We start from the raw sequence: 27,660 nt of genomic DNA on the forward strand, positions 1-27,660 counted from the left end.
GTCACTGAAGGTCTGGGAAGGAAACTGGGCCATATGAATAGATTTTAACCAAGGCACATTTTACAGCAGTGTGTTTAGATTGTAGAGAAACAAAAGATTATGATCCACATGAATTGAGACAAGAATGTTCTATAGCCCTCAAAGAGAGAAAACTATTTGGGCAGGGGTGCTTGACTGGAGCTGTGGTCCTCTCTCTAGGGACAGAGCCAGCCTGGGGTGATAATGCAGGGAGATGGCTGATAAACTGAAAGCTGACCTCCTATTTTTCCTCTTTCTGACTTTTTGTCTGCTCTGGTAGATTCTGTTTCTTGAAAAAACCAACTGATGCCAGATTTAGGTAGCTTGTTTGTGTGGTAGCCTACATATGCCCATACACAAGGGGCAGGGATGTGATTGGGGTGAGCAGAGACACAGCACAGTGAGTGGCAGCATCCACTTTCTAAAGCAAAAAATGGGGTAATAGGCTGCTCCCATATTCACTAGATTTGTTAGCGATGGGACAGTTTCATTGTCCTGTCATGGAAGAGAACACCCATTCAGGATTTGGGTCAAGGGAAGTTGCCCAAGGGTTTACCCATCCATGGCTTACAAATCCTCTGCATGGCTCAGTCTTGAGTTTCCGAGATTTCCTATTTCTGGTTCTCATTTTTTACAACATGAAAGGAACTTGTCTGCATTTAGAAACAGCATATATTGGGAAGTTTTGAAAGATACCTGTTCTGGTTTGGGTCAGCCATCAAAACTGGGCCAACTAGTTTTCATTCTTTCTTTTTTTTTTTTTTTAGATTTATTCATTTTTATTCAAAAGTCAGAGTTACACAGAGAGAGAATGAGAGGCAGAGAGAGAGAGAGAGAGAGAGAGAGAGAGAGAGGTCTTCCATCTGCTGGTTCACTCCCCAACTGGCTGCAAAGGCCGGGGTCCGCTGATCCAAAGCCAGGAGCCAGTAGTTTCCTCTGGATCTCCGACGTGGGTGCAGGGGCCCAAGTACCTGGGCCATCTTCTACTGCTTTCCCAGGCCATAGCAGAGAGCTGCATCAGAATTGGAGCAGCTGGGTCCAGAACTGGCGCCCATATGGGATGTGACACTGCAGGTGGCAGTTTTACCCACTATGCCACAGTGTCAGCCCCATGGGCCAATTAGTTTTCAAAGAACTGTGGAGATAAGGAAACATTAGAAGACACATAGACCAGCCAGCGCTGCGGCTCACTAGGCTAATCCACTGCCTTGCGGCTCTGGCACACCAGGTTCTAGTCCTGGTCGGGGCACCGGATTCTGTCCCGGTTGCCCCTCTTCCAGGCCAGCTCTCTGCTGTGGCCAGGGAGTGCAGTGGAGGATGGCCCAAGTAATTGGGCCCTGCACCCCATGGGAGACCAGGAAAAGTACCTGGCTCCTGCCATCGGATCAGTGCGGTGCGCCGGCCGTGGCGGCCATTGGAGGGTGAACCAACGGCAAAGGAAGACCTTTCTCTCTGTCTCTCTCTCTCACTGTCCACTCTGCCTGTCAAAAAATTAAAAATAAAAAAAAAAAAAGAAGACACATAGACCTCTGATGAGTAACTCAGAACATGAGTGACTTTAAAGGTTACATAAGGGAAACTTTTTCCCATCTATTTTCCTCCCTCAGTGACTTCATGAAAAGGAAATGTTTTAGAGAGGTCAACATAAGATCAATCATTTAGTTGCTTTCTTTCTCTCTCTGTTAGGTACTTCATTTCTTCCATTAGCATGATTTTCTCTACTTCCTAACTTATGGGTTTACTCAGAAAGGCTAGGTAATGTCAATAATCATTTTATAATTATTATCTGATTATATTATCTTAGAAATTTAATATATCCATCATGATCATTTTATAATAGCATAAAACCAATTAAAATATCACCTTTTAAAATTTTTATTGATATAAAGAGAACAGATTTCATGTATTTCAGAAGTACAATTCTAAGAAGATACCCATACTTCCTTCTGACTATCCCTCTCTAGATTCCCCCTCCTTTCTTTCTTTCTCTTTTTCTTTAACTTCTTCAAAAACATAATTTTAATCCACTCTATAACCACAGGCTTAATGCATACTAACCATAATTAAAATATCTTCTTAATCATAAAACTTTATCTACTTTTTTTCCTTCCAACTTTTGTTCCTTCTCTCCCATTCACTTTAAATTTCAGAACTGAGGGGGACGAAACTGTCCCGTGGCCAGTTCTGAAGTTTTCTTTCAATTCTAGTGAATATGGGAGCATCCTACTATTCCATTTCTGCTTTAGAAAGTGAATGCTGCTGGGAGACCAGGAGAGGCACCTGGCTCCTGGCTTTGGATCAGCGCAGTGCGCCAGCTGCAGTGCACCGGCCGCAGTGGCCATTGTGGGGTGAACCAATGGAAAAGGAAGACCTTTCTCTCTGTCTCTCTTTCTCACTGTCCACTCTGCCTGTCCAAAAAAAATAAAAAAAGTAAAAAAGAAAGTAGTGGATGCTGCCATTCACCCTGCTGTGTCCCTGCTCACTCCAGCCACTTCCCTGCTCCATGTGTATTGGCCCATGTAGATGTTTTTGACTCGTGCCATGGTTTCAAAGTTTTACAATTTATTCTTGAATCAAAGAACTACATCTTGTTAGAATAAATAGAGTTGTAACTGTAAAAGTGTTCAGAATCTTGAATGGGGGAGGATCCAGGGGTCATTAATAACCAAAGGAAACATTACTCTCTTAGCACAGGTACTGGCTATCCATGGGAAGGTCTTTGTGAGAAAGTCATCCTTCAAAACCTGAAGTTTATTTTCCATTGAACAAAGTAAAAGGGCACAGTCAGGACTATAGGTTGAGTGTAAACAATGGGAATGGTGCATTGTCTGATATAAGGGAATGATACAGAAATACAGCTCTGACTCTCAAATACTTCCCAGGAAAATAAAACAGAATTTGGCCTATTAGATTGGAAGTCCAGTTGGGCTATGATCCTTATTCAAGTTTTGCAGCTGTCCTGAGATTCTGAGTTCACAGAAGTTAGTCCAAGGTTTCTCTTCAGTTTATGAGCCATGTAGCTATGCCCTTTCTCATTTTGTCATGTCCAAGAGGTCACAAGATCCAGAAAAACCTAATTGGTTGTTTGCCTTAGCCAGATGGAGACTAACTCCCAAGGAGAATTGAGACCCATCTTTCTTTTCATTTGTTTATTCCTTTTTTTCAATGTTATTTAAGGAATACAAACTTCATGCATTTCATATATACAAATTGAGGAACATAGTGATTCTTCCCACCCTACCCTCCCTCCTGACCATACTCCTACACTTATTCCTCCACCCTTATTCCCATTCTTATTTTTTTTGCAAAGATCTATTTTTAGTTAACTTTATACTCATAAACTTGCTAAGAGCTGTAGAGAAAAAAAGATTTATTGATAGAGCATAACTGATCTTAGAAAAACTATCAGCACAATAAAAATCAAATTGTAGAAGAGAAACTAATTCCTTTCACCACATTAGTATCCTTTCTTGGCAAATAAGTCTCTAGGAAAGTGACATCAGTGTGGTGGAGAATTTGTCTTCTTAATCAGAAGAGTTATTTCAGAATCCTTTTCTGTGTGAGGTGGTTGATTCCAAGAGAATTCTTTCAGTTCAGTTTCCTTTAAAAAGAAAAACAGATTTGGGGAGAAAATGGAGACGCTGAGGAAACTGTGAATTACCCCCCTTTTTTTTTTTGAATTTCATATCTGAAGGAAGAGCTCTATTTCTCAATAAACTTAATTTTTTCAAATTTTTAAAAATTAAAGCCTCCAAGAATGAAGAGGGTAGGAGTAGGAATAAAAAGATGGGAGGGAAGAAAGAGCTATGTCCCAAGAGGATTGGCTGCATGTTGTGGTTGAGAGGTAAAGCAAAGATAAATCCAGGGCCTGTGTGTGTGGGTACCTGAGTCACCTTGACAGGGAAAAATGTTGAGGGCAACTTGTTTCTGGAAGGTGGTGGTAGGATGGGCAAAGGATATAAAGTAGAATCTTGGTATTTGTAGGTAAAACTTTTTGTGACATTGGGTGTTCAGCAGTGCCATTACACCATTTCTTGATGTATTAATTTATAATAGAGAATAATAACTCCCTCCATGAGTTGTGAGGATCAAAAGAGACATCATTCATGAAATGCTTAGAGAGAATGATTATAGTCATCATCATAATAAGCTGTTAAGCAAAGATGGAGAAATTATTTGGGCCAAATTTTGCTGTAAGATTTTTAGAAACTACAAGTACTTCAGTTCTCCAGTGGCTAGCAGGGAGTGCTGAGTGAGGTACAGATGCTGTATGAAGTAAGCAGTAATCCTACCTTATCTGGCAGATGAGGAGATCGAAATAAAAAGTGAAATGAAGCAGCTTGCTGGAGGTTCCATTGGAACATAGGTCAGAACAGCTCAGATAGTCAGATTCCAGAATGTAACCCCAATCTCTCTCTTCTAGAGACACCTGGGTAAAATTCAAACTGACAGTTCTACAAGACTGGAGTGCAGTAGTGAATTTTCAGTTATTGAGTGATCCTATTTCTGCACCAGTGTCTCAGTTAGTGAAACTCATAAATTTGAGAATGCTCAAAGAATACTAGGGAAAGTCAGTGGGTCTATGAGCATAAAAGAAAGGCTTTAACAATTGTTATATAAGTTTATAAAGACAATGGTCAGTTATTTAAAATACCTATGCACATATGGCTCACTAGTACAATCATAATTTCAGGTCTTTTGAGCTCTTTAATGTGAATTTATTTGACAGCTTTTTAGGCACCTATCGTAAATCAAACACTATGAGGCTTTCGATACTGAAGGAGAAAATCATCACTTCTCTTACCAAGTGTATCAAGTAGTGGAAAAATAGGATGACTGAAATGCAAGTACAATACATCAGTATAATCAACAGTTGGAGAGGTAAGCAGTGTTCAATAACTGTGGCAGGAGGGTTGAATTTAATTATACAATGTGCCGGGGGTGAATATCAGATGAACCTGGAGAAGTGAGCAGCAGTCAGGTGGTGAAGGCCATCTGGGAAACCATGAGAGGTTTCATGTCTCTCTTGAGAGCAGTGGAAGCTGTTGATGTGATTTAACAGCAAAGGGCTGTGGTCTAGCAGCAGCTTGCAATAAAGAAGTCCCATGCTCACAATGGTTTGACTTAGGAATTTACAACTCTATGGTGGTGTAGAAGTATACCTGTACAACTATATTGTTTTTCACTTGTACTATAACATAAATTACATGAAATATTTAATACTTTATTATTAATTGGCTTTGTGTGTAGTAATTTTTCCCAACTGTAAGCAACTATAAGTATTCTGAGTATGTTTATGGTGGACTAGGCTAGGCTAGTCTAGGATGTTACTAGGTCAGGTGTACTAAATGCATTTTCAACTTGAGATATTTTCAACTTATGATGAGTTTATCAGGATGTAACACCATTATTAATTGAGGAACATATCTATATGTGAAAAATAGCAATATGCTGGCATAGTGCTATTCCTGAGGAGACTTTGGGGAGTACATTATTATTTCCTTCAAAGTTTTTTCAATATAAGGTAAACAAATTCATGTATTTCATATATACAGATTTAGGAACATAGTGACACTTTCCACTCTACCTTTATCCCCAACCTCCCTCCTCCTTCCTTTCTTATTTTTCTTTTAATTTTTATAATATTTTCAGTTTACTTTTTAATCATAATATTAAGTAAGTAAAGAATTCAACAAAACAAACACTGTTTCTCAGCAGTAGAGACAAGGGCTGTAAACAATAATCAAATTTAAAAATGTCAATACATTCTGTTTTTGGTACTCTATTACCACAAATCAGGGAAAACATGTGATATTTGTCTTTTTGGGACTGGCCTATTTCATTAAGTATAATGATTTTTACTTGTATCCATTTTGTTGCAAATGACAGGATTTCATTTTCTTTATGGCTGATTAGTATTCAATAGTGTGTGTGTGTGTGTGTGTGTGTGTATGTATATATATATATATATACACACACACCACATTTTCTTTATCTGGTCATTGGTTAAAGAATGATTCCATATCTTAGCTATTGTGTATTGAGCTACAATAAACATGGGGGTACACGTAACTCTTTTCAGATGCTGATTTCATTTCCTTTGGGTAAATTCCCAGGAGTGGGATGGCTGGATCATATAGTAGGTCTGTATTCAACTTTCTGAGGAATCTCTATACTTTCTTCAATAATGGCTGTGTTAGTTTACATTCCTACCAACAGTGTATTAGGGTGTCTTTCCCCCCACATCCTCACCAGGATTTATTATTATTCTATTTCTGTATGAGAGCCATTCTTACTGGGGTGAGGTGAAATCTCACTGTGATTTTGATATATATTTCCCTGATGGCTACTGATCCTGAGCATTTTTTTCATGTATCTGCTGGCCATTTGAGTTTCCTCTTTTGTAAAATGCCTAAGTCCTTGGGCCCCTGCACCCATGTGGGAGACCCAGAAGAAGCTCCTGACTCCTCGCTTCAGGTCAGCGCAGCTCCGGCTGTTGTGGCCATCTGGGGAGTGAACCAGCAGTTGGAAAACCTCTCTCTCTCTGTGTCTACCTCTCTCTATAACTCTGCCTTTCAAATAAATAAACAAATCTTTACAAAAAAGAAGTCTTTGCTTATGCCAATGTCTTGCAGAGTTTCCCTAATGTTTTCTTCCAGTAATTTGATGATATCAGGTCATAGATTTAAATCCTTTATCCATTTTGAGTTGATTTTTCTATAAGGAAAGGGAGAGGTCTTTTTCATACTTATGCATGTGGAGATCAAATTTTGCCAGCAGGTTTTATTAATGATTCAATCCCTGTCTTATATATTTTTTAAAGATTTATTTATTTATTTGAAAGTCAGAGTTGCACAGAGAGAGGAGGAGAGGCAGACACACACACATACACACACACACACAGGGAGAGAGAAACAGAGAGAGAGAGAGAGAGAGAGAGAGACAGAGAGAGAGGTTTTCCATCTGCTGATTCACTCCCTAATTGGTCACAAAGGTCACAGCTGCACTGATCCAAAGGCAGGAGCCAGGAGCTTCTTCCAGGTCTCCCACATGGGTGCAGGGGCCCAAGGACTTGGACCATCCTCCACTGCTTTCCCAGGCCATAGCAGAGAGCTGGATCAGAAGAGGAGCAGTAGGGATTGGAACTGGTGCTCATATGGGATGCTGGCGCTTCAGGTCAGGGCTTCAACCCGCTGCACCACAGTGCCAGCTCCTTATTTTTTTATTTTTATTTTTTAAGATTTTGTATTTATTTTCTTGAATGGTAGAGTTACAGAGAAGCAGTGACACACACACACACACACACACACACACAGAGAGAGAGAGAGAGAGGTCTTCCATCTGCTGGTTCACTCCCCAAATGGCTGCAATGGCCGGTGCTGCACTAATCCGAAGTGAGGATCCAGGAGCTTCTTCCGGGTCTCCTGGTGGTGCTGCAGGCCAGGGCTTTAACCTGCTGCACCACAGCACTGCCCCTCACCCCCCCCCCCCCTTTTTTTTTAAATTTGAGAGGTAGAGCCACAGACAGAGAGAAGAAGAGACCGAAAATTCTTTTCTCTGGTTCACTCCCCAAATGGCTGCAACGCCCAGCTGGAGCTGGGCCAATCCAAGGCCCAGAGCCAGGATCTTCTTCTGGGTCTCCCACGTGGATGCAGGGCCCAAGCACTTGGACCATCTTCCACTGCTTTCTCAGGCCATTAGCAAAGAGCTCTATTGGAAGAGTGGCAGCCAGAAAATGAACCGGCGCCCAGATGTGATACTGGTGCCAAACGCGGAGGCTTAACCTACTACGCCATAGCGTTCATCTCTAGAGATTCTTAAGTTAATTTCCAGTCTCATTCCATTATAGTCAAGAAAGATGCATGGTATGATTTCAATTTCTATGAAGCTTACACTGGCCACAAAGAGCACAAATGAAAAGCTTGTGCAAATTATGAAGGAGAGAGAAACCAGCACCTTACATTTGATCATGCAGTACCTGTTTTTTGATTAGAACCATTGTGATTTCATTCTGTGCAAGCTTAAGGTCAAGGGTGACCCATCAGATTCTTTCACTGGTCATTTGTCTGATGAGGCAGTTGAAGTTGATTTCTAGTCTTGACTATGCTCTATGATGTTGAGACAAATCAGTCAAATATTGCTGGCCTTGGTTTTTCCTATCTGTACCCATAAAATATTAAAGCTTATGATCATGTAGGTTTCCACTAAGCTCTAGTATTTACCTTGCATAGTTTGAAATTTCAAACTTTCTAGTCTGGTGTGAAGGGTACAATTTTTACAATGCTCTCTATTTTTGATTATGTTTCCTTTTCCTCTTCTGGGTGGTTTTAAGGGTGGCTCTTGTTGCAAAAAGAGAATAGGATACTCAAACTGAAGGGAAATTCAGAGCCTGTTTTCGTCCACCCCACATTTGACCAGCAAGAACACTGAGACTGCCGAATTATACCATGTTCAAATTTCAGAAACTGGTCAGCAGCAGAGTCAAGTCCAGCGCTATGGGAGTTCCTAATATCAACAACATGTTCTTTCTGCTGTGTTGGGGATCCTGTTCCTCACCTCTGCTAGGTGATGTGGGGTGGCATACCAGGTGATAAATGGAGAAAAATTTCAGGAACTCTGGGGATTTCAGATAATCTTAAGTAGAAGTAATTCTATCATTGCCAAGTTGGGCTGCTGTTCATTTTTCTGGCTTCATATTGCTTTAAAAATTTTTTTCTTGGCTCCCTTTCTCTACCTGAATGTTTCTTTCTTCTGTAGCTATGTTTTCTAGTTTCTCTAAAAGAAAAATTCCTTTTCTTCCCCCCATTCCCCAATTCCAGTTATTTACACTAGCAACAAAATGATCTTTCTCTTAGTTAAGGAAGCTGGCAGCCTCCAATCTGCAGCCGTTAGATAGCCAGCTAATTAAGGGGAAAGCAGGTGTGGATGGTCTATTCAGCCTGTAAGTAAGTGCCAAAAATTAAAGTTATTGGTCTGTGAGTGCTAGCAGGTGGAAGCATTGCTTTCTACCTTTAATCCAGCAGGGGAGAAAAAGGGGGTTAGAAGGCCTAGGGGTAGGGAGGAAAAATTACTTTTCATACTAAAAGCTCTTCAAAGAGAAAGTGTGTATTTCTAAATCATTGTCTTGTTTGGGATTAATCCTAAAGACATATAATTGCCTGCCCTAAGAGTGTAATATTTTCAGAGCAGGGCTCTGTGCACTGGACGGCCTGGGCAGAAATAATTCATGGTCTCAAGCTGATACTTACCAGCAAAACTCACGATTGACTGCAGACGTAAGTGCCTGTGTTCTTTTGTGATTTCTCGTTTTCATTTCTTACATATGCTCAAATGCTCAGAGTTCTCTATCTGAAAACAACTCACTTAAATGCTAAGAAAAAATGATCTATTGTTTCTCTACTTAATGCATTACTTAATGAAGCGACTTGGAAATAAAATTTATATGAGGAAATGAGTTCCTGGGAGCATCCTTCTCCCTATGTCATTTCTTTTTCTATTCCAGATTTTCCTCTCCCTCCCTTGGGTTTAATAATTTATTTTAGCATTTTTTTGACTGGAGGACATTTTTCAGTCAGATGTTGAGGCAGAAGATCACAAAAGCATCATACGTTATGTATTCAAAATACATTAATATAAGGCTGAAATGCTAACCCATACAATATAATAATTATAGTTGTATCTGCATTGAAATTATACACATGGCTTTGTAATCATGCTCATTAATTTAGATCCAAATGAAGCAAAATTATTCTGCATGGCTGCTGAGTTAATTTATGTGATATAAGTAAAGAAAAGTTAAATAAAGTGTGATGGAAAAATGAGATTGCTACCAGGCAATTAGATCCTGCAGAAGAGGCTCACTCATCTCCTGAGGCTTCCTGGCCATACTTTTCTGAAAAAATTATTCATGTTATGGCAAAAATTTGTCCTTATTAAGACGGTCTCTTAGAATGTCTTAGTTAAACTTCTAAAATATCTTCTTCACTGCTGAATTTTTGTGGGGAGCAATAATTCAGCAATGTGATAGATTATTTTGCTTGGAATTAGTCAAGCATCCAGGTAAAAGAATGCAACAATTTCTCTTATGACATGAATCTAAGTTTCTGGCAGAATGGGAAAAATTCTGTATTATAGTCAGTGGTATTTTTAGGGGCTTATACATCTTACAAGTATAGTACATGTTGTACTTCATTTCAATTATAGAAAGAGGTGGGCTTTTTTTAAATTAAGAAGGTAAAACATGTTACCTTGATTTTCTAGTTGTGTCACATGTATGTATTATATGTTTTAGGTCATAGTCCACTGTTTTCTACCTTTCTCCAGTCCATTTCAAGGTATTTGAGACTGGCTATTAGTTTCAATTTTGTGATCAGTAGGATTGTAGTGTATGTTACTAGACAGAGGGGTGATATATATATATATATATATATATATATATATATATATATATATGAGACCGATTTTGATTCTAAATGCCATTTGAAGACAGGTAGCCAGAAAACCTCTGTTCCTCATTTAAACTTTCATTGCTGTGAGAAAAATAGATTCAACTCAATTAGAAAAACTCACTGACCTGCATCTTGGGGATGTGAAGATAAATAAGACATGGCCTCAAACTTCCTGGCTGCTTGAATGTAGCAGACTAAAAGATAATTTAAAAGAAGACATGCTAAAAAGCTGAAAAACTAACAGAAGTATGCAGAAGATTCCAAGTTACAGAGGAGAAATCTGGAGAGAAATGGTTCAAATCAAAGAGGGGTTGAAGTGAGGGCAAACTCTATGAATAAAGTGACCTTAGATATTGATCTTGAAGGAAGGCAAGGGCTCTGAAAGGCAGAGGGGACAAAGAGAGGGGATGGAGGGGTAGTAATGAGACAAAGTTATGCAAGGGGCAGGAGTGTGATATACTACAGGCAATCATGAGGGTTAGTTTGGGAATCTAGAGAAGTATAATAGGATAACATTGTAGGGACTTAAAAAATCATTTTATTAAAAAAGCAAAATGATAGGAAGACAGAGAGAGAAAGAGAACTTCCATCTTTTGGTTCACTCCCCAAGTGGCTACAATTGCTGGAGCTGGGCCAGACCAAAGCCAGGAGCCTTGAACTCTATCCAGGTACACCATATGTGTGGCGGGGATCCAATTACTTGAAGCATCTTCCGCTGCTTTATCAGGTGTGTTAGCAATGAGCTGGATTGGACGTGTAGCAGCTGGGACTTGAACCAGTATTCTGATATGGGATACTGGCATCACAAGTGGCAGCCTTAACCTGCTGCACTACAATGCTGGTCTCAATATTGTGGGGGATTTTTTTTTGACAGGCAGAGTGGACAGTGAGAGAGACAGAGAGTCAGAGAGAAAAGTCTTCCTTTATCGTTGATTCATCTTCCAGTGGCCGCTGTGGCCGGTGCGCTGTGGCCAGCGCACCGCGCTGATCCAAAGCCAGGAGCCAGGTGCTTCCTCCTGTTCTGTGGGTGCAGGGCCCAAGGACCTGGGCCATCCTCCACTGCACTCCTGGGCCACAGCAGAGAGCTGGACTGGAAGAGGGCAACTGGGACAGAATCCAGTGCCCAGACAGGGACTAGAACCTGGTGTGCTGGCGCCGCAGGCCGAGGATTAGCCTATTGAGCCACGGCCCCAGCAGTGGGGGATTTTGAAGGCTTGGTTGAGGCATTTTTATTTGACTCAGAAGCTAGGAAGGGATATTGAACATGTGTGAGCAGGTAGATGTGGTCAGTGTTGCAAAGGGTAGTTGACATCAGGGATATGTTGGAGGCTGGAAGGTCATGAGGACATTATGGTAATTACCCAGGCAAATGTCAATTATCAGTTAAGCCGGAAAGATGTCTATAGGAATGAGAACAAGGAGACTAACAGGGGAATTTACTGACTCTACTAGTTGGATGTTGGGGGAGGGGAAAGGAGAAGGAAGAGAGAGATGGTAATGCTTTTAAAGGAAATCCAAAAGACTTGCAGATTTTGGTGGCATACTAAATTAGATTTTACATGTATGCTTTCTGAGGTGTCTCTGGAACACCTAGGAAAAGGTGTCTAGAAGTTAGTTGGAAATATAGATTAGAGCTACTTAGAGAACTTGACTCTAGGGAAGCACTTTGTGAGGCCAAGCTCATGATAGTAATATTTGAAACCATGAGAGTGAATGGCATTGCTCATAGAGAAAAAAAAGAGTAAGAGAAAAGCAAAATCTAATGACTTTTGAGGGATATTTCTTTACTCAGGGAAAGGAGAATTGAGAGGAGTAATTAGAGACATGGACTACTATGAGATGATGTCAGTTCAGTGTAGTAAATGGGTCAAATAGGGTATAGACTGCCTGGAAGGAGGACAGAGCCATAGCTATTGAGTTTTGTCTTTTGAAGGTCATTTATCACTTTAATGTGGTTTTGGAGACAGAAAAGAGACTGCACGTGTTCCCCTAATGTACAGTGGTTTGTCCTATGGTTTTCTGATGTGCATTCAATAAAAATCATACCTTGAATTTTGAATGTGACCCCTTCTGGGCTAGGAATATGTGATTGAAACCTTTCTTGAGATACTGGGAAGTGGCAGCAAATGTAGCTCCTGGTCAGTGTTGTGATCATGAGAGGAAACAACTAATTCCCTATGGTGTGTTGTGTTGCTGAGCTAGGACAGTCAATAGGTTAGCTGTAACAAATTCATTTCTGACTTATGGTATTTTCTTTTTTTTGAAATTAATTGGTTAAAAAGGATTTATTGGGTCCAGCATTGTGGAGGGATAGAGAGGGTGAGGCAGAGAGAGAGAGAGAGAGAGAGAGATCTTCCATTCACTGGTTCACTCCCCAGAGGGCTGCAGTGGTGGAGCTGGGCTGATCTGAAGCCAGGAGCCAGGAGCTTCCTCCAGGTCTCCCACGTGGGTGTAGGGGCCCAAGGACTTGGGCCTTCCTCAGCTGCTTTCCTAGGTGCACTAGCAGGGAGCTGGATGGGAAGTGGAGTAGACAATGCTTGAATCGGTGCCATTTGGGACAGTGGTGTTACAGGTGGCCTATTTACTTTTATGCCACAATGCTAACCCAGACTTATGGTATTTTCAAGTTATGGTGGGTTTATCAGGGTATAATCCCATCATAAGTCAAGGAGTGTCTGTCTAAACTGCTTGAGAGAAAAATGTAATAAGGAAGTAGAGCAATAAGTGCTGGATGGTACTCTTTAAAGGTGAATAAAAAAGCAATATCTAGAAAAAGGGATATTTTGAAAATATTGGATATAGATCTCTAAACCTTTTTTTTTTTTTACAGGCAGAGTGGACAGTGAGAGAGAGAGAGACAGAGAAAAAGGTCTTCCTTTTGCCGTTGGTTCACCCTCCAATGGCCGCCGCAGTCGGCGCGCTGCGGCCAGCGCACGGTGCTGATCCGATGGCAGGAGCCAGGTACTTCTCCTGGTCTCCCATGGGGTGCAGGGCCCAAGTACTTGGGCCATCCTCCACTGCACTCCCTGGCCACAGCAGAGAGCTGGCCTGGAAGAGGGGCAACCGGGACAGAATCCGGTGCCCCGACCAGGACTAGAACCCGGGGTGCCGGCGCTGCAAGGCGGAGGATTAGCCTAGTGAGCCACTGCGCCGGCCCTAAACCTTTCTTAATAACTTTTCCAGTTCATTTTGATGTAACTCTTTTATTGCTTTCAGTATGAATCTCATTCCACAGTCAATTCCCATCATTTTCTTATATTTTGAGTGTAAGGACATAATTTCTCAGTGGGAAAACTTTCCTCTTGTACACTGACCATGAACATTTTCTTTCTTTGCAAGGACTTCATTTTCATATCGACACACTGCCTTCTTGCTGGTGGGATAAAATATTGGCTGCTACCACTGGCAAAGTTGAAGGTCATGATTCTGGAAGATGGAAACTTATATGCTTATGGGCCGCAGATAGGAGTGCCTTTACTGACACACAATGATAATGAGCAAGTAGCTAAGGACTAGATTTCAAGCTTCCTACCATTCTTCCTGGGGTCTTCCTGTTTTCTTCAGTCAATGGGGCTCCATGCCTCAATCTACTTTGTACCTCTTAAATCGATTTTCTTGTAAGAACTAGTTACAGAAGCGATAAAATCTGAGCAGTATTTTGGTCAGAGGAGTTAGGAGGGATAAAGAAAGAGAATAAGGACAATAGTTGAGTAGAACAAATGCACATTCCAAATTCATGTGACAAAGCTCCATTTCTATTGTGAGCATAAAGGAACAAAGGTCTGTTGCACCTTGTGCTTTTTTTTTTTCCATTTTCTTGATGGTATTTGTCTTTAATATTGCTTTATTTAATATAAAAAGTATGTTGTCAGAGATCCAGATAAGGGTATTATTAAATCTTTTTTCTTAAGACTCCAAAGAGAAGTGGTAATAGTTTCTAGCACTTTTTTTTTTTATTACTACTTTAACCCTTCAAATAGATTTTATTACTCATCCCAGATTTGAGCCACATGACTTAGTCAATGATGACTTTGGCTTAAGGCATTTGAAAATAAGGCCCTCTTTTGCCTACCAAGGAAGAAACAAAGTTCCAAACATTCTCTAATTCATTATGGGATTGATTGGCAGGAAGTGCTGCCTCAGCAGAAATATTGTAGCTGTTACTGATTTGTATAGACATCAAAAGGAAATGAAGGGAGACCAAAGACTGAATAAAACAGCCATTTCAAGTATAAGTAATTTCAAGAACAAAGTTTTGCTCATTGTTAGTCTCCACAATTTTAGAAAGTTAGTGCCTAGGGTTTTTCCTTCGCCCTTTCTGTTTGTGTACAATTATCTCGAGACTGATTTTCTAGCAAATGATGTGTTCAAAGATGAGAGTAACTCATGAGAATCTGTTTATTCAGTCACTCATTAAAACCACATTCACATTTTTACTATGCTGTATAGTTTTGATTTTCTACATAAAATTGTTAGCCATAGATTTAGATATCGTTATATATATGTTTTGTAATATTTATATTTAATTCTTATGAAGTTTAGCTTATTTCCTTTTGTCTGTTCTAACTTTAACTTTTACTGTTTTAATATAACCCCCTTCCTCTACCTCTATTTCTCTCTCCTTCTATCAGCTCTAGTTCTATACCTTCCTCATAGAAACCTAACTCCCTTGTTCAGAAAACCACATTTAGCTAAAATGAAATACTGTGCCTTGCCAAGCACTGCAACTTTTTAATTTTTTTATTTTGACAGGCAGAGTGGATAGTGAGAGAGAGACAGAGAGAAAGGTCTTCCTTTGCCGTTGGTTCACCCTCCAATGGCCGCCACGGCCGGTGTGCTGCGGCCAGTGCACCGCGCTGATCCGATGGCAGGAGCCAGGTGCTTCTCTTGGTCTCCCATGGGGTGCAGGGCCCAAGTACTTGGGCCATCCTCCACTGCACTCCCTGGCCACAGCAGAGAGCTGGCCTGGAAGAGGGGCAACCGGGACAGAATCCGGCACCCCGAGCGGGACTAGAACCCGGTGTGCCGGCGCTGCAAGGCAGATGATTAGCCTAGTGAGCCGCGGCGCCGGCCTGCTCTGCAACTTCTCATGATTCTGTGTTGCCTTATCGTTTCTCATGTGACATCTGTGCCACCCTGGGATTCTAATGTCTTCCTGTGCTGACCTTTCACCCCAGGTTGCTTCCTATTGGCTTTGGTTCTGGCAGTACATGATACGTAGTTTTTCTCTGTTGTGAGCTGAAACTTTCTTTTAATTTGTCTAATGGGGGAATATTGCTTTCCTTTTTGGTGTGTACTTTTTCTTTTAAGTCTCCTAACCTTTGCATCTGGAGAGAAAAGGGTAAATCCATCCCCTGGGTTGGTTTTCTCCATTTGGACCCTTCAAATGAACTCTGTCCTCCACCTTCACTCCCATTTTCTGGGAGGCTTTTCTATCTGGATCAGTTTCCCATTGGGGCTGACCATTGGGAGGCACTGGAAGATTGAAGAGCAGAAGGAGAGAGGTCTCATCCTGATTTGGTGGCATGGCTTTGACAGCAGTTACAGCCTACATGTCCATGGCTCCTGTGGAAGATCCAGTTCTCACTAGGCACCCATGACATTATATGTTTCTTTCTATTGTCCACACAGGCTAGGTGTAGAAATGGCTTCTTACTGATTCCATTAATCTTGTCTATAACTCTGCAGGTGATCCCTTTCAAAGTTTCTTCTGGTGAGCCTTCAGACCTGTATAATTTTCCTACAAATTGCTGGGTGTTTGATCTAATCATCCCCATAGTTAGGTGTTCTCTCTGATCAACTACATTCCTTCTATTCTTTGGAAGTCTGGCCCAAAACCCACCTTCGCTTCCAAGCCTTCCCAGCTAGTCTTGATATTTGCAGAAAATTTTGAAGGCATGAGTTTCTTTTGTTATGTTTGTGTAATTATGCATTTTCACATCTAATCTGGTCAACTCTGTAATTAGATTATGTGTATATTTAAAATATTATTTTTAAAATAAATTTTTTTTAAACTTTTATTTAATGCATATAATTTTCCAAAGTACGACTTATGGATTACAATGGCTTCCCCCCCATACCGTCCCTCCCACCCACAACCCTCCCCTTTCCCACTCCCTCTCCCCTTCCATTCACATCAAGATTCATTTTCGATTATCTTAATATACAGAAGATCAACTTAGTATACATTAAGTATGGATTTCAACAGTTTGCTCCCACACAGAAACATAAAGTGAAAAATAATAGATGATTTTTTTTAAATGATGATGAAATCAGAGCAGACCTATTGTCATGTTTAATCCCAGTGAGAGTCAAGTTGGGAATTGATAATTTCTTTTTTTTTTTTTTTTACAGAGGATCAGTTTAGTATGCATTAAGTAAGGATTTCAACAGTTTGCACCCCCATAGAAACACAAAGTGAAATATATTGTTTGAGTACTCGTTATAGCATTAAATCTCAATGTACAGCACATTAAGGATAGAGATCCTACATGAGGAGTAAGTGCACAGCGACTCCTGTTGTTGACTTTACCAATTGACACTCCTGTCTATGGCATCAGTAATCTCCCTAGGCTCCAGTCATGAGTTTCCAAGGCTATGGAAGCCCTCTGAGTTCTCCAACTCTTATCTTGTTTAGACAAGGTCATAGTCAAAGTGGAGGTTCTCTCCTCCCTTCAGAGAAAGGTACCTCCTTCTTTGATGACCTGTTCTTTCCACTGGGATCTCACTGGCAGAGATCTTTTGCCAGAGTGTCTTGGCTTTCCATGCCTGAAATACTCTCATGAGCTTTTCAGCCAGCTCCGAATGCCTTTAGGGCTGATTCTGAGGCCAGAGTGCTATTTAGGACATCTGCCATTCTATGAGTCTGCTGAGTATCTCACTTCCCATGTTGGATCACTCTCCCCTTTATTTACTCCATCAGTTAGCGTTAGCAGGTACTAGACTTGTCTATGTGCTCCCTTTGACTCCCAGTCCCTTCACCATGACCAACTGTGAACTGAAACTGATCACCTGGAACAGTGAGATGGCATTGGTACATGCCACCTCGATGGGATTGAATTGGAATCCCCTGGTATGCTTCCAACTCCACCACTTGGGGCAAGTCAGCCTGAGCATGTCCCAAATTATACATCTCTTCCCTCTCCCATTCCCACCACCATGTTCAACAGGGATCACATTTCAGTTAATTTTCAACACTTAAGAATAACTGTGCATCAATTACAGATCTAAACCAGTCATATTAAGTAGAACAGATAAAAAAACTACTAAGAGGGATAATGTATTAAGTTGTTCATTAACAGTCAGGGCTATGCTGATCAAGCCACCGTTTCCCATAGTGTCCACCTCACTCCAACAGGTTTCCCTCTTGGTGTTCAGTCAGTCGTCACCGATCAGGGAGAACATATGGTATTTGTCCCTTTGGGACTGGCTTATTTCACTCAGCATGATGTGTTCCAGATTCTTCCATTTTGTTGCAAATGACTGGATTTCGTTGTTTCTTACTGCGGTATAGTATTCTAAAACCAACAACCCACTTAAGAGATGGGCCAAGGACCTCAATAGACATTTTTCAAAAGAGGAAATCCAAATGGCCAACAGGCACATGAAAAAATGTTCAAGGTCATTAGCAATCAGGGAAATGCAAATCAAAACCACAATGAGGTTTCACCTCACCCCGGTTAGAATGGCTCACATACAGAAATCTACCAACAACAGATGCTGGCGAGGATGTGGGAAAAAAGGGACACTAACCCACTGTTGGTGGGAATGCAAACTGGTCAAGCCACTATGGAAGTCAGTCTGGAGATTCCTCAGAAACCTGAAGATAACCCTACCGTTCGACCCAGCCATCCCACTCCTTGGAATTTACCCAAAGGAATTTAAATTGGCAAACAAAAAAGAGGTCTGCACCCTAATGTTTATTGCAGCTCAATTCACAATAGCTAAGACCTGGAACCAACCTAAATGCCCATCAACGATAGACTGGATAAAGAAATTATGGGATATGTACTCTTTAGAATAAAATAAATTTTAAAAATTTATTTGACAGAGTTAGACAGTGAGAGAGAGAGAGAGAGAGAGAGAGAAAGGTCTTCCTTTCATTGGTTCACCCTCCCCCCCAAATGGCCGCTATGGCTGAAGCTGCAACGATCTGAAGCCAGGAGTCAGGTGACTCCTCCTAGACTCCCATGAAGGTGCAGGGGCCCAAGCGCTTGGGCCATCCTCCACTGCCTTCCCGGGCCACAGCAGAGAGCTGGACAGGAAGAAGAGCAACCAGGACTAGAACCCGGCGCCCATATGGGATGCCAGCACCACAGGTGGAGGATTAACCAAGTGAGCCACGGCGCCAGCCCCTAAAATATTATTTTATGTACTCTGCCCAATAGATTTATACAAAATTTGTATGAGCTGTATGCAGTAGGAGAAATTGACTGAAATATTAAGACAAATGCAGCCGGCTCCGCGGCTCAATAGGCTAATCCTTCGCCTGCGGTGCCGGCACACCAGGTTCTAGTCCTGGTCGGGTGCCAGATTCTGTTCCGGTTGCCCCTCTTCCAGGCCAGCTCTCTGCTGTGGCCCGGGAGTGCAGTGGAGGATGGCCCAAGTGCTTGGGCCCTGCACCCCATCGGAGACCAGGAGAAGCACCTGGCTCTTGGCTTCAGATCAGTGCGGCGTGCCGGCTGCAGCGCGCTGGCCGCAGCGGCCATTGGAGGGTGAACCAACGGCAAAAAGGAAGACCTTTCTCTCTGTCTCTCTCTCTCACTGTCCACTCTTCCTGTCAAAAAGAGAAAAAAAAGACAAATGCATACAATGTCAAATTTTCTTATAGTTGTGGAATACATTGCATTTAATGTTTGTTATCTGAAATACATTGAATTTCTGGTAAGCTATGGATATTCTCAAACCTAAAAAATAATTGAAGGAAGGGGGAAAAAAGAAAATTTCTTTGTTCTTGATTCAAACTCAATGACTTTTTAAAATTTATTTTAGAATGAGTTACAGAGAGGAAGAGACAGAAAGAGGGAGAGAAAGAGATCAATCAATTTTCTGTCCATTGGCTCACTCTCCCTCCAGGTGGCTGCACAGGCCAGGTGTAAGCTAGGGACTTCTTCTACCATGGGTACCAGGGGCCCAGGTACTTGGGCCATCATTTGCTGCTTTCCCAGGTCATTAGCAGGGAGGTGGACCAGAAGCAGAGCAGCTGAGACAGGAACCAGTGCCCATATGGGATGCAGGCATCACAGGTGGTGGCGTTACCCACTATGCCGCAACACCATCCCCAGATTTATTGATTCTTTTTTTTTGACAGGCAGAGTTAGACAGTGAGAGAGAGAGACAGAGAGAAAGGTCTTCCTTCCATTGGTTCACCCCCAAAATGGTCGCTATGGCCAGTGCGCTGCGCCAATCTGAAGCCAGGAGCCAGGTGCTTCCCCCCAGTCTCCCATGCTGGTGCAGGGCCCAAGGGCTTGGGCCATCCTCTACTGCCTTCCAGGGCCACAGCAGAGAGCTGGACTGGAAGAGGAGCAACTGAGACAGAACCAGCACTCCAACTGGGACTAGAACCCGGGGTGGCGGCGCCGCAAGAGGAGGTAATCCTAGTGAGCCGTGGTGCCGGCCAATTTATTGATTCTTAAAGTATTTCCTGAGTATAAGCATCATGGAGGCCTAGAATTCAGGAGAAAGGGAACTAAGAGATGATCTAACTGGAGTTTTACAGTAGACAAGTGATTTGACAGTAGTCACACTGTTGATAGTAAAGTAGAAGTGAGAAGTCACAGTTAATCTCTTCTCTCTTAGCTCAAAGACCACATGGCATGGTAGAATTTACACAGACTTTGGTGTTGTATAGGCTTGGGTTGGATTCCATCTTTAGGCTCATTGCTTAGAAATTTTCTTGACTTCGTTGTCCCCACTTCCCTCACTGATACTGGGGGGGGGGGGAATCTACCTCTAAGGACCCTTAGGAGGAAAAATAGATCATAACTTAATGTCTCTAAAGAAACTGGCTGAGTGGCATGGATGGCAATTCTTCCTACACAACTAGCCAGAGACATTTCTCTGCTGTCTGTATTGAGGGTATTGTATTAGGTTAAGTTCTGTATGGAGTGGGTGCTGTTGTCAGACAAATGACTACAAGGATACGACGTCTGTAGTATCCACAGACTGGCGCCTGCCAAATGCCTCCTTTTTCTATGACAATGTGAAGATCAATGGTGGCAGAGATTATGTAACAGAACTTCCTATGAATCTTGGAGAGTCAATCTTTATGTAGCTGTTGTACCTATTCCTGGTTTAGAATCATTATTGAGGCCTTGCTATAAATGAGAAGGTAGTTTGATGTTATAGGGAAGGCACCACTTTAAGTCAGAGCTTATATCTATATCTGACTTATATGCGAATCTGTTTTTCGGTCTCATCTCATACAGCTTGTAACCTTTGGAAAATTACTTCATATATATGAAGTTCAATTTTATCACATCTTAAATTGGAATTATATTTGCTTTTTAGATCAAATGGTAAAGAACTAGGAAAGAAACGTTTGACTATGGCAGTAAGGCAAAGTTGCTACAACATAAGATGATCAAATCCTAAGCTACTGATAGAGATACTGTAGGCAAATCATTAATTGCCAATATGACCCTGATGCAGTTTTGATTCATTTGAATTTAACATATATTCACTTAGCACTTGACCCGTTTAAGTCACTTAGCTGGAATAGGAAATTTTCCATTGTCCTGTTGGGTGATCTTTTGAGTTATTTAACTATCTTGAGTATTATGCAAACTTTTTAAATGAACTCTTGAAAAACAAACCATCAAATAAAAAATCATACTTAGATTGTGACTATGCAAGAATAGTCTACTTAAGGATATTCAGATGTTTCCTAATTTATTCATTTCTTTTCTTTTTTTAAAAAATATTTGTTATACAAGTTTCATATTTTTCATATATACAGATTTAGGAACATAGTGGTACTTCCCACCCTAACCTCCCTCCCACCCGTGCTCCAACCCTTCTTCCTCTGCCTCTCCCATTATCACTCTTAATTCTTACAAAGATCTGCTTTCAGTTTACTTAATGATTGTAAGGTTAAAAGGTAGAGAGTTCAACAAGCAGAATGAAAATAATCCTGTTCCTCAACAGAACAGACAATTGTAAACAGTCATCAAATCTCAATCTTAACATGTCCATTTCACTCCAATACATTACATTTTTAAGCTTTATGTAATAATTATAAATTTCCAAAGTACAACTTTTGGATTATTGCAGCTCCCCCCCCCCCCATAACCTTCCTCCCACCCACAACCATCCCATCTCCCACTCTATCTCCCATCCCATTCTTCATCAAGATTAATTTTCTTTATATATAGAAGATCTACTTAAATACATTACATTTTAATTACTCTATTAATTACCCCAGATCAGGGAAACATATGATATCTATCTTTTTGTGAATGGCTTATTTCACTATGTATAACAGTTTACAGTTGCATCCATTTTGTTGCAAAAGATATGATTTCATTTTTTTAAAAAGATTATTTATTTGAAAGGCAGAGTTACAGAGAGGCAGAGGCAGAGAGAGAGAGGTCTTCTATCTGCGGGTTCACTCTCTGGATGGCCACTACAACTAGAGCTGAGCTAGGAGCCAGGAGCTTCTTCCGGGTATGCCACATGGGTAAAGGGGTCCAAGGACCATCTTCTACTGCTTTCCCACGCCATAGTGGAGAGCTGGATTAGAAGTGGAGCAGCCGGGACTTAAACCAGTGCTCATATGGGATGCTGGCACTACAGGCGATGGCTTTACCCACTACGCCACAGTGCTGGCCCCATGATTTCATTTTTTTTTTACAGTTGAGTAGTACTCCATAGTGTGTGTGTGTGTGTGTGTGTGTGTATCACAATTTCTTTATCAAGTCTTCAGTTGATGGACATCTGGGTTGACTCCCATACTTAGCTATTGTGAAATGAGCTGTAATCAACATGGGGGTACAGATAACTCTTTCATATGCTTGTTTCTTTTGGTTTGTGTAAATTTCCAGGAGTGGGATGGCTGGATCATATGAAAGGCCACTATTCAGATTTCTGAGGTATCTCTATACTGTCTTTTACCGTGGCTGCACCGGTTTACACTTCCACTAATAGTGTATTAGGGTACCTTTTCCCTTGCATTCTTGCCAGCATTTCTTTATTTCTGTATGAGAAGCCTTCTAACTGGGGTGAGGTGGAACCTCATTGTGGTTTTGATTTGCATTTCCCTGATGGCTAGTGATCCTGAGCATTTTTTCAAGTGTCTGTTGGCTGTTTGAATTTCCTCTCTTGAAAATGCCTGTTCAAAGGTCTTCAAAGAAGGAGGTACCTTTCTCTGAAGGGAGGAGAGAACCTCCACTTTGACTATGACCTTGTCTAAACAAGATAAGAGTCGGAGAACTCAGAGGGCTTCCATAGCCTTGGAAACTCATGACTGGAGCATAGGGAGATTACTGATGCCATAGACAGGAGTGTCAATTGGTAAAGTCAACAACAGGAGTCACTGTGCACTTACTCATCATGTAGGATCTCTATCCTTAATGTGCTGTACATTGAGATTTAATGCTATAACGAGTACTCAAACAATATATTTCACTTTGTGTTTCTATGGGGGTGCAAACTGTTGAAATCTTTACTTAATGCATACTAAACTGATCTTCTGTAAAAAAAAAAAAAAAAGAAATTATCAATTCCCAACTTGACTGTCACTGGGATTAAACATGACAATAGGTCTGATCTGATTTCATCATCATTTAAAAAAAATCATCTATTATTTTTCACTTTATGTTTCTGTGTGGGAGCAAACCGTTGAAATCCTTACTTAATGTATACTAAGCTGATCTTCTGTATATTAAGATAATCGAAAATGAATCTTGATGTGAATGGTAGGGGAGAGGGAGTGGAAAGGGGAGGGTTGTGGGTGGGAGGGACGGTATGGGGGGGAAGCCATTGTAATCCATAAGTCGTACTTTGGAAATTTACATTCATTAAATAAAAGTTAAAAAAAAAAAGAAAAAAGAAAATGCCTGTCCAAGTCCATTGCCCATAACTGGATTGTTTGTTTTGCTGTTGTTGAATTTCTTGAGCTTCTTATAGATTCTGGATATTAACCTTTTATCAGATGCATGGTTTGCAAATATTTTCTCCTTTTGCTGATTTTTTCTTTTTCAGTGCAGAAGCTTCTTAATTTGATATAATCTCATTTGTCAATTCTGGCCTTGATTGCCTGTGCTTCTTTTTTTTTTTTTTTTTTTTTTCCTGAGAATTCTTTGCCTATGCCAACATCTTTAGGGTTTCCCAATGTTCTCTAATAATTTGCTGGTATTGGGTTGCAGATTTAGATCTTTGATATATTTTGAGTACATTTTTGTGTAAGGTATAAGGTATGGGTCTTGCTTCATACTTCACTCAGAGATCCAGTTTTCCCAGCACCCCTTTGTTGGGTTGTTTGGTAGTATCCCATAAATCTCCAACACTGTTTTAAATTTTTCTAATTTTTTCTTTTTTTCCTGACTGACTGAAATTTTCAAAGATTGTCTTCTAGCTCAGATATTCTTTCTTCTGTCTCACCAAAAATTTTTAAGGCTTTTCACTGCATTTTTTTGATCTATTGAATTATTCACTTCTAATATTTATTTTGATTTCTCTTTAAAATCTCAATTTCATGGTAAAATGTTTATTCATGTCATGTATGGATTTCTTTAGCTTTTTGTTTTGCTTCTGATTGCTTTTGAGTAATCCTATGATTAATATTTTGGATTCCATTTCTGGCATTTCATCATTCTCTTTATTGTCACATTCTAGTATTCAAGTGTTGTTGTATCTTTTCGAGGGCAGGGGTTGTGATGTCTTCCTTAGTGTTGTTTCTTAAATTTCTGGGTTTATTTTGAGGCACTTGTGATGATACTGGTTTGTGTTTATTTTTAGGTATTTGTGGAGATACCGGTTGTTGTTTTTTTTTTTTTTTTTCCTCTCTTGCTTTTATCTTTGATCTATGCCTCTGTGGCTTAATAGAATATCTGCACTTCCAGTGAATACCCAGAGGTATATTCTGGGTGTGTCAAGGAAGCTCTGGTCAGTGCTGCAGAGTGAGAGGAGTATCCACAGTAATACCCAAGGTGGGCATGGTAGATTTCTCATTAACAGAAGGGGTTTGGCCACCTCTATTTCTGTGATCACACTCTCACCTCCTTTTCTCCAAGCTGAGCAATGACTAGGTGTTAGCCCCCAGTGTGTGCAACATTCCTCTGTGCCACTGTATGAACTGCATAAGTGCTCTGTGCTTTCTTCACTCCAAGCATGGATCCTACTGCAGTCATCTGCGCTAGGCAACCAGAGAGCTCCAACGTTTGGAGAGACACACAGTGTTTGCCCAGAGACCTGGTTACACCCCATACCCTCTTGTGCATCTGCAGTCTCCACAGTCTCAGCACACAAGGCTCCCACAGTTGCTGGGTGCAGAAGGTCTGCTCTTCCCCACAAGACTGGTCCTCAGAGAGGCAGATGTTCCCTGAGCCAACTGTCTGTGGGTACTCCACCTAGGTAGCTTGGGAGACTGGGGGTGCCTCACAGTCCTGTGTGGGTGCCCAGCCCCCTGTCAATTCTCCCAGTCAGCCTCAAAGTCAGTGGGGCCTGCATATTTTTCCCTCTTCTAGAATCTCTGGGTCACAAGTATACACAAGAACCATTGGCTGAATGTTGCCCTCTCCCCGCTGCTGCCTCCAGTACTGGCAAGAAGATCGTGTCCTGTTTTATCCAGTTGCTGTGTGCAGACACAAGGGCTTCTGCAGCTGCCATTCAAGCCCAAAATGTCACCTATCGTCTCTCAGCAGGGCATCAGGCGCTCTTGTGGGGAAGATGGTGTTAGATAAACTTGCCCCTTTTCCTACACCGTGGTCCTTGGGTACCTCTTAGCCCCCAGGGCTCCAGGCCAAGCTTATGCCATGCTCTCCCTCCAGCTATATCACCATGGGATGCTGCAGTCTGGTCTTGCTTCCACCTCTAAGCTTCTGCCTGCTCGGTCTGCTGGAGTTGTGTGTTGTGTCCATGTTCGTGCTGCATGTCTGCACCTTCCACACAAGTCCATGGTGTTCTTCTTCCTTCTGTAGGATTTCCACTGCAGTTTGCTGTCTAGTTATTCCCTGAGAGTGGACTTACTGCACTTTTTTACACTATTTACCTCTAGCCTAGTCCAGTATGTTGTTCCCTATTCTGCCATCTTAGAATCTGTTTTGTGCACTTACTTTCTTAAGCACAAAACAAACAGAACTTTATTCTTATTTAGAATTCTTTAGTTCCCATAAAAGTCATATAAATGTTTCCAACCTCAAGAAGTCATGATTAAAGAAACTTCTCTCAGACTTGATGATCTTGGGCAGGTAGAATGGGTTAACTCCACCTCCACCTCGTAATGACACAAGGCAAGCTATGGTAAAATGAGGGCAGTAGATAGATTCTAGGATGCTCCCTTTTGTTCTTTCCTTGTTGATGTTCACATGCTTGTATTTCTTTTTCTTATGTTTCTTTTTTTGTTTGTTTGTTATATAGTTATTTTTTTATTTAATAAATGTGAATTTACAAAGTGCAACTTTTGTATTGTTGTGGCTTCCCCCCCAACCTCCCTCCCTCCCGTGGCCTTCCCCTCTCCCACTCGCTCTCCCATCCCACCCTTCATTGAGTTTCATTTTCAATTACCTTCATATACAGAAGATCAACTTAGTATATACTAAGCAAGGATTTCAACAGGCTGCCCTCACACAACCGCACAAGGTATAGAATATTGTTCGACTAGTAGTGTCGTTTTTAAGTTTCATAGTAGAACACATTAAGGACAGAGATCCTACGTGGGGAGCATGTACCCAGTGACTCCCCTTGTTGATTTAACAATTGGCACTCTTATTTATGACGTCAACATGCTTGTATTTCTTCCCTCTCTTGAGTATTGGTGGAAGCTGTGACTTGCTTCAGACTAATAGAGTATGATAAGGTAATGGATGTCACTACAGTTATATTGTACAGGTGCACTTCAACTTATGGTGCATTTCTATCCTAAGAAACCAATTGTAAGTAAAAATAAACAAATCATTAATAAATAAAACTGTATTAAATACAGCTAACCTACCACACATCCCAGCTCAGCAACATAGGATACTGCAGAGTAAGGGTTGTTTTCCTTCATGAACATGGGGCTCTCTGGGAGTTGCATTCTCTGCTACTGCTCAGCATCACAAGAGAATATCGTACCACATAGCACTATCCCAGGAAAACATCAAAATTCAAAATCTGAAGTGTGATTTTTGTTAAATGCATATTGCTTTAGCAGTGCCCTGAAGTTGAAAAATTGTATGTAGAACCATAAGTGAGTCGGGGACCCAGCTTGGAGATGGAGGTAAGACCAGACTGCAGCAATGCATGGTCATATAGCTGGAAAGAGGGCATGGTGTGCATTCAACCTGGGGCCCTTGGGGGTAGGGGTACCCCAAGGCTCAGTATAAGACCAAGTCTTCCTTAATAGTCTTGATGTAGAGTCTTTCTCCCCTTAACTGGATTTGAAGAATTAGACATCCATTTGAGGAAGTCCATTTAGCAGGAAGTGGTACTAGTGGAGCAGCTTCTCCTTGCTGAGGGCAAGCATGATGAGTTCCTAGACAGTAAGAAGCCAGGGTCTTCAGCCCTATTGCAAAGGAATGAATTTTGCCAATAACCTGAGTGAGACTGAAAGTGGGTTCTTTCTAGTTGAGACTCCAGATGAAGCCTCAGCCTCAGATGACACATTTTTTAAAAAGGATTTATTTATTTATTTGAAAGCCAATGTTACAGGGTGGGAGGGAGGGAGAGAGAGAGAGAGAGGAAGAGAGAGAGGGAGAGAAAGAGTGAGGGAGATTGGGAGTGAGGGAAAGATAGAGGGAGAGAGAGGGAGAGAGTGAGGGAGATTGGGAGTGAAGGAAAGAGAAAGGGAGAGAGAGAGGGAGAAAGGGAGAGAGAGGGGATAGAGAGAGAGACCGAAGTTAGAAGCCAGGAGCTTCATCTGGGCTCCCACGTGGGTGGCAGGAAAGGCTTGGGCTATATTCTGCTGCTTTTCCCAGAATGAGCTGGTTCAGAAGAGGGGCAGCTAGGACATGTACTGGCATACATATGGGATGCCAGCACTGCAGGCAGTGACTTT

General features: G+C 41.4%; 1 long non-coding RNA gene across 2 annotated transcripts in view; it reads left to right on the plus strand.

Moving 5' to 3' along the window:
* Window positions 1-27,660, plus strand: part of LOC108178872 (uncharacterized) — a 204,423-nt gene that overhangs the window by 153,821 nt on the left and 22,942 nt on the right. The window contains exons 9-10 of one of the 2 annotated variants that reach the window (XR_011388754.1): window positions 4,756-4,899; window positions 9,203-10,416. This is a non-coding gene — a long non-coding RNA (uncharacterized lncRNA). Of the gene's footprint in view, window positions 1-4,755; window positions 4,900-9,202; window positions 10,417-27,660 lie in introns of those variants that run through there. The other variant, XR_011388753.1, reaches the window with a different exon arrangement.

Source organism: Oryctolagus cuniculus, chromosome 5 (genome assembly GCF_964237555.1).
Source record: "Oryctolagus cuniculus chromosome 5, mOryCun1.1, whole genome shotgun sequence".
In the NCBI taxonomy this organism is placed as follows: domain Eukaryota; kingdom Metazoa; phylum Chordata; class Mammalia; order Lagomorpha; family Leporidae; genus Oryctolagus; species Oryctolagus cuniculus.